We start from the raw sequence: 12,149 nt of genomic DNA on the forward strand, positions 1-12,149 counted from the left end.
CTTAACATTCCCTTTCAGTGATTCATCGTGAATGACTTTTTATAGAAAATTCATCCCTTACATGTATATACATATGTGTGTGTGTGTGTGTGTGTGAGAGAGAGAGAGAGAGAGAGAGAGAGAGAGTCAGGTGAAAAATATCTGGAGTTGACTGTTTTCTTGTGTTTTGGAAAGAGAATGTTTTGAGAGCAAAACCCAACAAAACAACTCCAGTTTCTTTCAACTGTTTCACACACACACACACACATATATATACAGGGTGTGTAAAATATTTGAGGACAGATTTATGTTTATAAAAAATACAGATATGTAATAACAGATAATAACTTTATTTATCAAAAAATGCTATGAGGATAAAAATAAACCTTCTTTTCTATAATGTTATTCAATAAAGTCACCTGCAGCTTCAACAACTGTTTCTATATGAGATCTAAATCATCTACATGCTCAAATCAAGTGGTCCTGGTTCATTTTGGATATTACTCTGACTATGGCAGCTTTCAAAGAATCTTTGGTGTTATGGGCATGTTCATTGACCTCTCTCTCAACAACGTTTCACATGTAATAGTCCAATGGATTGAGATCTGGGGAATTAGGAATCCAAATGTTAGAGGTTATGTGATAATGAAAATTTTCAGCCATCCATTCTTGTGTTACTAGAGCCATGTGTGATAGTGAAGAGTCTTACTAAAACACATATGGCCTTCCATTGCATACACTGTTTATCCAGGGCTTAACAATTATTCCCAGGATCTCAATGTAGGTGGCAGAATTAGCTCTAAGGCCTTGTGGAAAGAAATAAGGAGGTATCACATGTCCTTGATTGCTGACAACCCCTAAAACCATGACAGTTGCAGGAAATTTTGTATGCATGACACTTAGAACTTCAGAAAGTTCTGCACATAACCATGTCATTTCTTCTGTTAACTTCTTGATCTTGGTCGAAGTTTTTCTCGTTTGAGAAAAACCAAATCAAATCTTCTGCTGGATTTTTCAGTTTGTTTAAGAGCCTTTTAGATCTGATGTAGTGATTTTCTTTTGCTTTTTCTGACAAATTGAGCTTTCCTCATCATATAAGATTGTAATCAATGATCTGTTGAACTTGCTGGATAAATTCAGGTGTTCTGATGATTTCAGAGCATTTAGAATGCTTTTTATGCTTCAATACTGGTGATACATTTCCATCCTCAGTCTCTAGCTCCTTACAAACTTTGTAGATAAAAGATCTGGCAACTTTTAGAAATAGAGATATTTCTAAATTGCTATGCTCAGCCTTTATAACCACAATAACAGCATGCCTCTTCATTTCTTGAGTAAGCTGAGGATCTACCATTATTATTTTCTGAAACAAAGATTGTATAGAGTTAGCAAAAAATGCAGCAATGACTCAAAAGAGATATGTTCTCAAATACCTTATGCACCCTGTATATATATATATATATATATATATATATATATACACACACATATATATATATATAAAAGGTATGAATTTTCTATAAGAAATCATTCATGATGAATCCCTGAAAGGGACGAAAGCACTATATTAGTCATTTACATCCAAATTCTGACAACCTTCTCTCTCTCTCTCTCTCTCTCTCTCTCTCTCTCTCTCTCTCTCTCTGTATATATTTAGTCAGCCTGGAGCTATAGCAGAAAACTCTGCCCAAAGTGCTAAGGCGCTGCACATTGGGACTGAATCTGAAACGATATGGTTGGGCAACAAGCTTTTTAACCACACAGCCATGCTGGTACCTAAATATCACATATTTACAAATATTTACAAATATTGAAAATATTGAAATTAGTAATATAGAAAATAATTAGCATTTAAAAAAAATTTTTAAATAAAATCTAGGCAGTTGCTTCTGATGATGTTTTACCAAAATAGTCTAGCATTAAGTAGTGACATGCAGGTAATCTGGCAAAAAATACCTGCGGCACCACTACTTAATATAGCTATTGGTTGTTTCAAATCTTCAATTACAAAGCAAATATAATAAGCAAATGAAAATTAGCAGATTAATGCAATGTGTAATGCACAGGCTATCAAGTATTGTACTAAGTATTTTCTTAGTATATTAGTAAATGATGTATGTGATATTACCAAAAGAAGCTGTTTTGTTTTATAGCTGTTCTTAATCATGTTCAAAAATAACAAACAAGTTAATATGAATATGGATACTCTCACCTTCCAGGGGTTATAATTATATTGTTGTTGTTGTTGCTCCTGCTGTTGTTGTTACTCCAGATCAGCCTCAACGAAGCAGGCTTACGATAAAGATATTTTTGTTTGTTTTTGTTGTTGTTTTTTTTCCCAGATATAATGTATTATCTGTACTTCCCTTTATCTAAGACCGTTGGGTATATTAGTGAGAGATTCGGCTGCTCTCTCTAGCAGGTTTACTGACCATACAGAAGCTTCTTCAGTGCTTCATGATCTGAGATTGCATGGCATTGCCAAGGAACTGAATCCTTAACCTTATGATTGTTGGCTGTACATATTTGATATTTTCAATAATTAACAGCTAACAATTTCAACATGGAGAATTTAAACATTATAAACATCAGTTTGAGACAGAAAAGAGAAATAACTCCACAGTTGAAGGATCTGGTTATCTTTTCTGTTTCAAAATGCTATGTTTAAGCAATATCATACAAATACCTATATTTATAATGTTTTATAAATAAAACAATGAAGTAGATAAGGCTACAAATTAGATTGGATTTCCCATTTTCAGTCCACTGCCGGACAAGTTGTCTCAACATATTCTTTCCACCAGTCACAGTCTGGTGTGGAGGCCACACACCCTGAACTTGAAATCACATTTGTTTGATGAACCTACTCTGTCACACTGGCTCGATATGCCTTGGCAAAATGATGCAGTGTTTATGCTCACATCCAAGAGTAGTTATGTTGATTACAACGACCCCAGTACTCAACTGGTACTTATTTCATTGACTCTAAAAAGACGAAAGGCAAAGTTGATCTTAACAGAATTTGAACTCAGAACGAAAAGACGGACAAAATACCACTAAGCGTTTCATCCAGTGTGCTTATAATCCTGCCAGTTCACAGCCTATAAATAGCAGCATATAAATATTCATTTCAAATTTTGGTACAAGGCCAGCAATTTCAGAAGAGAGGTAAAGTTGAATACATCAAACCCAGTGCTCAGCTGGTACTTATTTTATCAACTCTGAAAAGATGAAAAGCAAAGCCAGCCTCAATGGAATTTGAACTCAGAACGTAAGAACTATCACTAAACATTTCATCTAGCATGCTAATGATTCTGTCAGCTTGCCGTCTATAAATCACAACACTTAAATATTGCATTAAAAATCCCTTTAGATATAATATTTATAGCTTTATCTTATTTGAGTTACAAACAAGTTACTTCATGACTCTCAAAGATTCTAAATTCATGCACATAAATCAAAATAGTGTTTAGAAGAAAAGCTGTTTCCCATCGGTATTCATCTCAGAATTCTGTCTTGTATGTAAAAGTAAGACAAGGTGGTTTCAAACGCCATCTTGATGTTATGAACTGTCAACTGAGCATTTTGAATCATGGAAATGCCCAAAATGGCGGTCACAACAATAAGATACGCTTATTTTCTGAAACTTGTCTCAAAATTATTTGCTGGCTGTTTAGCGGATGTCTGTCATTGCTTAACATCAAGCATGAATGTCCATCTAAGCTGATACACGAGGTCTGATGTAATCTATCATTGCAACTGTAACAATTAGTATCTCATGATGTACATAGAAGTTGGTGTCATAGCTTCTATCATCAATGAACGTTCATCTTCCATGGTGGCTTTGGGCGACAGGTTTGACAAGATCTGATAGATCCAAGGAAGGTATCATGCTCTTCTGTCTGCTTTGGTATGGTTTCTACAGCCGGGTACCCTTCTTAATGCCAACCACTTTATAGTGGGTACTGGATGATTTTTGATTCAATTAGCACTAGTGAGATTGTCATGCAACTCACAAGACTACAAACCCTGAGGGGAAGGGTTGAGTTTATGCTAAGAGATGAGGGGTTTAAAGTATGACAGAAAGTGGAATGGAGAGCTGGTTCCTGTTGTAGAGAAACTACATGGCTACTCACAATTAAAAAAGAGGGTGAAAATAATCTGTAGGAGAGGCAAAGAGCGATTGGAAATCCTCTTTAGTACAATTCTATTATCTATTATTTGAACTCAGAATGTAAGAATTTCAGTAAAATAGAAGACAATAAACATATACGTCCACAATATAATGGTAATCAATGCAAGAACATCGAGGCATTCTTCTTGTGGTAACAAATTTTCAGCCAGGTCAGAAATTTCAGCTCTGCTGAGTTAGTACACAGTTCTTTTTTGTCTTGTCTTGGCACTCCATCGCTTACGACGACGAGGGTTCCAGTTAATCTGATTAATGGAACAGCCTGCTTGTGAAATTAACGTGCAAGTGGCTGAGCACTCCACAGACACGTGTACCCTTAACGTGATTCTCGGGGATATTCAGCGTGACACAGTGTAACAAGGCTGACCCTTTGAATTACAGGCACAACAGAAACAGGAAGAAAGAGTGAGAGAAAGTTGTGGTGAAAGAGTACAGCAGGGTTCGCCACCACCCGCTGCCGGAGCCTCGTGGAGCTTTAGGTGTTTTCGCTCAATAAACACTCACAACACCCGGTCTGGGAATCGAAACCGCGATCCTATGACCGCGAGTCTGCTGCCCTAACCACTGGGCCATTGCACCTCCACACAGTTCTTTAACAAGAGATATATAGTGATATATCACAAATTATGGGATGTCCACTTTGCCACTTTTACGTATTGTAGAACCATCAACTATTTAGCAGTTCAGCTAGTTTAGTTCAGCTGTTAACATAGTCAACATTTTTGCTTGTTGGTTAATTGGTTAGTTAACTCTTTACTAAGCTGGTTGATTTATTTTTCCAGTAGATGGTTAGTTAAAGCTGTTGCTGGTTGGTTAATTAACCATTGAGCTAATTGATAACTGGTCAGCAAGCAGGTTGGTTGGTTGGTTGGTTGGTTGGTTGGCTGGTTGGTTGGTTGGCTGGTTGGTTGGTTGGTTGGTTGGTTGGTTGGTTGGTTGGTTGGCTGGTTGGCTGGTTGGCTGGCTGGTTGGCTGGCTGTCTGGCTGGTTGGTTGGCTGGCTGGTTGGTTAGCTGGTTGGTTGGTTGGCTGGTTGGTTGGTTGGCTGGCTGGTTGGTTGGTTGGTTGGTTGGTTGGTTTGCTCTTCTGGTAGTTCTTTAGTTAACTATTCAACAAGTTGATTCATTAAATATTTATCAATATCATTAATTGAGTTTTCAGCTTTTTAGTAAAATATTCAGTTAGTTGGCTTCATGACAATTAAACTAATTGGTTACTTGACAATTCGATTAGTCAGTTAACTTCTTTTACAGTTAGTTGGTTACTTAATTCTTTAGCTAGTTTGTAAATTTTTCAGTTAGTTAACTTTACAGGTAGTTAGTAAATAAATTTGGAGTTAATTAGTTCATCAATTCAGTTACTTAGTTTGCTAAACAATTTGGTTAGTTAACTCTTCACCTATTCAATCACTTAATTCTTCAATCAATTGGTTACTTAACTATCCAGTTCATTAGTTAATTTTCCAGTAAATTCAGTCGACCACCTGAAAAGAAAAGATATCAGTCTAAATCAGAACTTTACTCAAAATTTTGACAATATAATTTAAATTTCATCATAAATTCTTCAACAACTGACAGAAGCCCATCCTATATATATATATATGTATATATATATATATATATATATATATATATATATATATATATATATATATATATATAATTAATAATATCGAAGGGTGATAGAAATATTAGAAATTTCTACCACCAGTGGCCTAGCGTGTAAAAATTTCATCCAAAGACTATATATTTTTCTTCATATCAATACAGTGTACATTTAAACACATAAGAGGTATCCATCATAGGATTCCCTCACGCTAGAAAGAACAGCTAAGTTCCAAACCACTATTGGGGATAAAATTTCAAAAGGAATGAAAAATAAAAACATTTACCAATCTAGTTCCTGAACCAATGGAACTTTGCTGTTCTTTCTAGTGTGAGGGAATCCTATGATGGATACCTCTTATGTGTTTAAATGTACACTGTATTTATATATATATATATATATATATTCTTTTATATATATTTTAAATTTGTGTATGGTAACACTTTGAATATGCAAATAAAGCTCCTATTCCATTATGCTGACCAGAGACTAATGATGCTGACTGGTGAAGCAGTTTTTTGGGGTTGCATCAAGCTGTTCCAATATAATGTAGGATAAATGAATCCATGAGGATGATCTACCTGATGCCCACAGATACTACAGATTACACTGTAATCATCCCAGGAATATGGACTGCTGTGTGTGTATGAGTGGGTGTGGGTATTTTGTGGGTTTGATGATTTGACAGGATCCAGTGAGCCACGAGGCTGCATCATGCTCTTTGTCAGCTTTGGTATGGTTAGGGTTTCTCATTTCTTTATTGCCCACAAGGGGCTAAACATAGAGGGGACAAACAAGGACAGACAAAGTGATTAAGTCGATTACATCGACCCCAATGCGTAACTGGTACTTAATTCATCGACCCCGAAAGGATGACAGGCAAAGTCGACCTCAGCAGAATTTGAACTCAGAACGGCAGACGAAATACCACTAAGCATTTCGCCCGGCGTGCTAACGTTTCTACCAGCTCGTCGCCTTCCTATGGTTTCTATGGCTGGATGCCCTTCCTAAAAACACCAATCACTTTACAGCACACACTGTGTGCATTCTTCTATGCCGCTGCCCACCAAATAATTTGGAGGGTAGAAGAAGAACAATACAAGCGAAAGGAATAAAGAAAATATCACCCTCAGCTAAGTGGGAGGTAGGATGAAATATTTGAAATTGTGGGAAGAGGTGACTTTATGCCAGTTGCTGGGGTTGAAGAAATGTATAATAGAAGGACAGGCACAGGTGTCTTGTCCCAATAAAATAAAATATAATTAAACTTTAATCAAATAACTATTATTCAGGTCACATTAACATCACAGTGAATATAAAACAAAGACAAGTTATTCCAATCAATATCAGTTGCTTTCTGTCACTGATGTGTGGAAGTTTGCCTATCCAGATGGTGGTATGATACAAACTTAATAATACATATAAGGAGATTAAATTCCAAACAGCAACAGGCACTTACCATTGGGCTGAATCAATATTTCCATTGATTTAGAAGTTATTACTAGGAATCAATATTTGTAATATTTGATTGTTTATAATTAATGATATTAGGAGGGTTTGCTCCCTTAGACGGACCTTTATTTAAGGAGGAATTTATTTAAGGAGAAATTTGAATATGAACCAGACTTAGAGACAATGTTTTTGGTGTTTACTTTTTACCTTTTACCCTGAAGATGTGTAAGGTAATTTATCTATTTAACTTGAATTTGACAGTTAAATATAACCTTATACAGAAATGTTGACATAGGAATAAACTTCAATAATAATGGATATTAGCATCAAAACTCTCTTTTAAATTTTTGATGTGTATATATATGTATATATATATATATATGTGTGTGTGTGTGTGTGTGTGTGTGTGTGCGTGCGTGCGTGCGTGTGTGTGTACGTGTGTGTGTGTGTGTTTGCGTATCTGTGTTTGTTCCCTCCCCATCGCTTGACAACTGATGTTGGTGTGATTATGTCCCCATAACTTAGCGCTTCGGCAAAAGAGACCAATAGAATAAGTACTAGACTTACAAAGAATAAGTCCTGGGGTCGATTTGTTCAGATAAAGGTGGTACTCCAGCATGGCCACAGTCAAATGACTGAAACAAATAAACAAATAAAAGAAAGACTAAAAGATGGCTAAACTGGCAACATGACCATCCCCAGGTACAACAATATATGTATATATATATATATATATATAACGTGAGAGAGTTAGGGGTTGGGGGTACAACCCACTAAGGGATAGTATCTATCCAGTATACTGCTGGGAGGGTACCCAATTATTGCTACACTAGTGCTATACTAGGTGCAATCAATGGGAGCGGGTAAAAGTGGAGGTTTTACCCAAAATTTGTGTAACAATTAGAAAATGGAGGATAATATGCTGAACCCAACTACTTGCAGACGGTGTATCCCGTTGAATTCATTAATTTAATTCATAGCAAACGTGACAAAAAAGGAAGAAAAGAAAAAGAAAGAAAGAACCAAAGCACAGGTGTCCATGGCAGACTATGTTATTTTGCCAACATGGTTTACATATAGAAGTACAAAGTACATAAGGAATTAGAGGATGAACAGAAGTTTACCATTCTGCCAAAATAATGGATCTACAAATGCAATATCCTGCATATCTCACATATATTTTCATTTCTCCACTTCACTCTCCATTTCATATCTTATCTAAATTAACTATTGCTTAACCATCTTCTCATACCGTCTCCAATGAAAGGATATAATAAATATCCTGGAAACTGCTGTAAGACCTTCTATTTATAAATGTCCTAAAATCTTCACAGCCTTGGTTTTTATCTCGTTCTGAAAAAAATTATATATATATATATATATATATATATATATATATATATATATATAAAAGGATTACAGAGCTTTCAGAGCTAGAGATTCATATGGCCAGTTTCTTGGATTCTGTGGTGTATATATTTTCCCTTGGACAAAATACTGAGCCAGCATCACAGGATCACTCACCTTTGCCAGCTGAGTGGACTGTAGTCATGTGAAATGAAGTGTTTTGCTCAAGAATACAAATGCATCACCCAGTCCAGAAATTGAAACCACAATATTGTGAAGATGAGTGTGACACCCCAACCACTATGTATGTACTGGATGTGTGAGACTTAGTGGTTGGGGTGCCACTCTCATGTTCACAATATTGTGGTTTCAATTCCTGAGCTGGGAGTCAAAATGCAGCTGGGAATCAAAATGTAATTCAGAAATGCAACTGCACATGGACTGCTGGCGATTTTTCCTCTTCCTTCCTTCTTTCCCTTTGGACGTTCCTATTTTTCCTGTTTCCAACAAAGAGCTATATTCGAAACATAAAACAACAACTCTCTTCTTTCTCCAAGCGTCAATTTGATACATTGCTTGGGCTACATCCTCACGTTTGTTTGTTTTTTCTTTTGCTTTTTTTCTCAGTTTTTTTTTAATTGATTAAACAGTATGTATATATATAACTCTTTGAAATGCTTAGTTTTAGAATGGTGGCAGCAGATGAAGGAAATGTTCTCTATGTGGCTTGTGTGTTTTCTGTACTTTGTTTATCATTTTGTTCACGTTTTTTTTGCAACGTCCTGTACCCAGATATGCATCTATATATACATGGAGATGTAGGTATGTACATACATGTACGTATATATGCATATACTCACATATTATTTGTATTATTATTATTATTATATATATATATATATATATATATATATATATATATATATATATATATATATAATAGATAGATAGATAGATATACACATATATGCATTTATATAAGTATATACACACACACACATATATACACATGCATACATACACACATACATACATACATACATACATACATACATACATACATACATATATACATACATACATATATATATATATATATATATATATATATATATATATATATATACATACATATATATATATATATATATATATATATATATATATATATATCAAATGACCCTCTTTTACTTTTCATCTATCAAATCTACTCAGAAGTTGTTGGTCGACCTGGGGCTATAGTAGAAGACACTTACCCAACATGCTACACTGAAGTACTGAACTCGAAATGGCCTGGCTGCAAAGCAAATTTTGTAACCACACATCTATACCTGATGAAGACTTGGCTGCTATTTCTAGCAAATCAAGCAACCACATAGAAATTACCTCATTCACTCATGTTGTTGATATTGTTCTTTATGTTGTCGTTGTTTATTGTAACTATTTATTAACTTTACTGTTGTGTGATGTTTTTTTGCTGATTTTTTTGTTGTTGTTAATCTGTTAATATGTTTTGCATGCACTATTTTTTTCTTGTTTTTTTTTTTACCTCTTATTATTATTATTGTTGTCGTTCTTGCCTTTTACACACAAAAATCAAAAAGCAAAAAGAAAAAAAGTTAGAAATTATTAAAAAAATTCAAGTGGCTGTGTGGTAAGTAGCTTGCTTACCAACCACATGGTTCTAGGTTCAGTCCCACTGCGTGGCACCTTGGGCAAGTGTCTTCCACTATAGCCTCGGGCCGACCAAAGCCTTGTGAGTGGATTTGGTAGACGGAAACTGAAAGAAGCCCGTCGTATATATGTATGTATATATATATATATATATATATATATATATATATATATATATATGTATGTGTGTTTGTGTGTCTGTGGTTGTCCTCCCTACCATCGCTTGACAACCGATGGTGGTGTGTTTACGTCCCCGTAACTTAGCGGTTCGGCAAAAAGAGACCGATAGAATAAGTACTAGGCTTACAAAGAATAAGTCCTGGGGTCGATTTGCTCGACTAAAGGCGGTGCTCCAGCATGGCCGCAGTCAAATGACTGAAACAAGTAAAGGAGTAAAAGAGTAAAAAGAGTACAAAAATAATGGTAGAGTCAAAAAACATGTTAAGCTTACACAGTTGTTGTTGTTGTTGTTGTTGTCGCTGCCGTAGTTGTTGTCGCTGTTGTTGTAGTTATCATTGCTGTTGTCCCTTTTGTTTAGTCCAAAATTAGTTCTGTCCAAGCAGACCCATTCTCAAAAGTATCCTTTCACTTTTCTTTGTTTCCCAGACATGGAAAAAATCATCAGAACTTTGACCAGAATTCCTGCAACATTTAAGTATGATCCTTTAGAGCCTGAGTTCAAATTTCACTGGGATTAACTTTGCCTTTCATACTTCTGGTGGTTAGTCCACATCGTTCCATAAAAAAGCACAGGGCCAGTTTTCTGGGTTCTCAGCCGTCCATATATATATATATATATATATATTCCTCCATGGACAGGTCCATCACAGTATTATTTATTTTCACCAGCTGAGTAGACTGGAGCAACATGAAATGAAGTGTTTTGCTCAAGAATACAATGCATCGCCTGGTCCAGGAATCGAAACTGCAATCTTACAATCATGAGTCCAGCACCCTAACCACTAAGCCATGTGCCTCCACATAATTCTAGTGGGGTTAATAAAAATATAGTATTAATCAAATATCGAAGTTTGATTCCTACAAAGCATCCTAGACAAATAGAATTATAATATATCTAGAGCTACAATCATCTAATGTGCCCTTGTCTTTTTGAAGACAGTAGGGTGTAATTAAAGGTGGATTTAGCTGCTATTTTCAGTAGGGTCCTTTCTTAAGTTGTTTAAGCAGTTGTAGAGTGATTACCTTTACTATTGGGTAGATCTTGTCTCTCTCTATCTCTCTCTCTCTCTTCTTTCCCCATCTCCCTTTCCCTCGCTCTTCCTCCTCCTCCTCCTCCTCCTCTCTTTCTCTCTCTAAAAGGTTTGAATAAAGCTTTCTACACAACTCTTGTAACCACCTGTTACCTGGTTGCCTTAACAAAGGGAACGATGCCTGTATTATTGTTATGTGATACAGATAGGCCATTGGTGCAGGTGGTGCTACCAATGCTGGTGGTGATGGTAATGGTGGATGCGGTGTGGTGGCAGCAGCAGCAGCAATGGTGGTGGTGATAACGGAATGGTGACATGGTGGTGGTGGTGGTCATCGTCGTCGTCGTCGTCGTCGTCGTCGTCGTGGGGTATTTTGGTGACAGCAGCGGCAGCGGTGGCGGTGGCGGTGGTGGTGGTGGTGGTGGTGCAGGTGGAGGTGTTGGTGACAGTGATGATGGTGGTAATGGTGGTAGGAGAGCAACTGGTGACAGGGGTAGCACCAATATTAGCTTCTTAAGGTTGAAGCACCATTTATGTGTAAGCACGTGTGTGTGTGTGTGTGTGTCTGTGTGTGTGTGTGAAGAATGAAACACCTATTCATCATCATCATCATCATTTAACATCCATTTTCCATGCTGCCATGGGTTGGATGGTTTGATAGGAGCTGACCAGCTGAAAGGCTGTTCAGGC

General features: G+C 36.2%; 1 long non-coding RNA gene across 1 annotated transcript; it reads right to left on the reverse strand.

Moving 5' to 3' along the window:
* Positions 1-308: 308 nt before the first annotated feature.
* Positions 309-11,563, reverse strand: LOC128249366 (uncharacterized). Its single transcript, XR_016244225.1, has 3 exons — positions 10,700-11,563; positions 4,116-5,653; positions 309-1,342 (listed from the first exon to the last, which is right to left on the reverse strand). It is a non-coding gene; the product is annotated as an uncharacterized LOC128249366 (long non-coding RNA).
* Positions 11,564-12,149: the final 586 nt, after the last annotated feature.

Source organism: Octopus bimaculoides, chromosome 14, assembly GCF_046866305.1.
Source record: "Octopus bimaculoides isolate indiv1 chromosome 14, ASM4686630v1, whole genome shotgun sequence".
Classification (NCBI taxonomy): domain Eukaryota; kingdom Metazoa; phylum Mollusca; class Cephalopoda; order Octopoda; family Octopodidae; genus Octopus; species Octopus bimaculoides.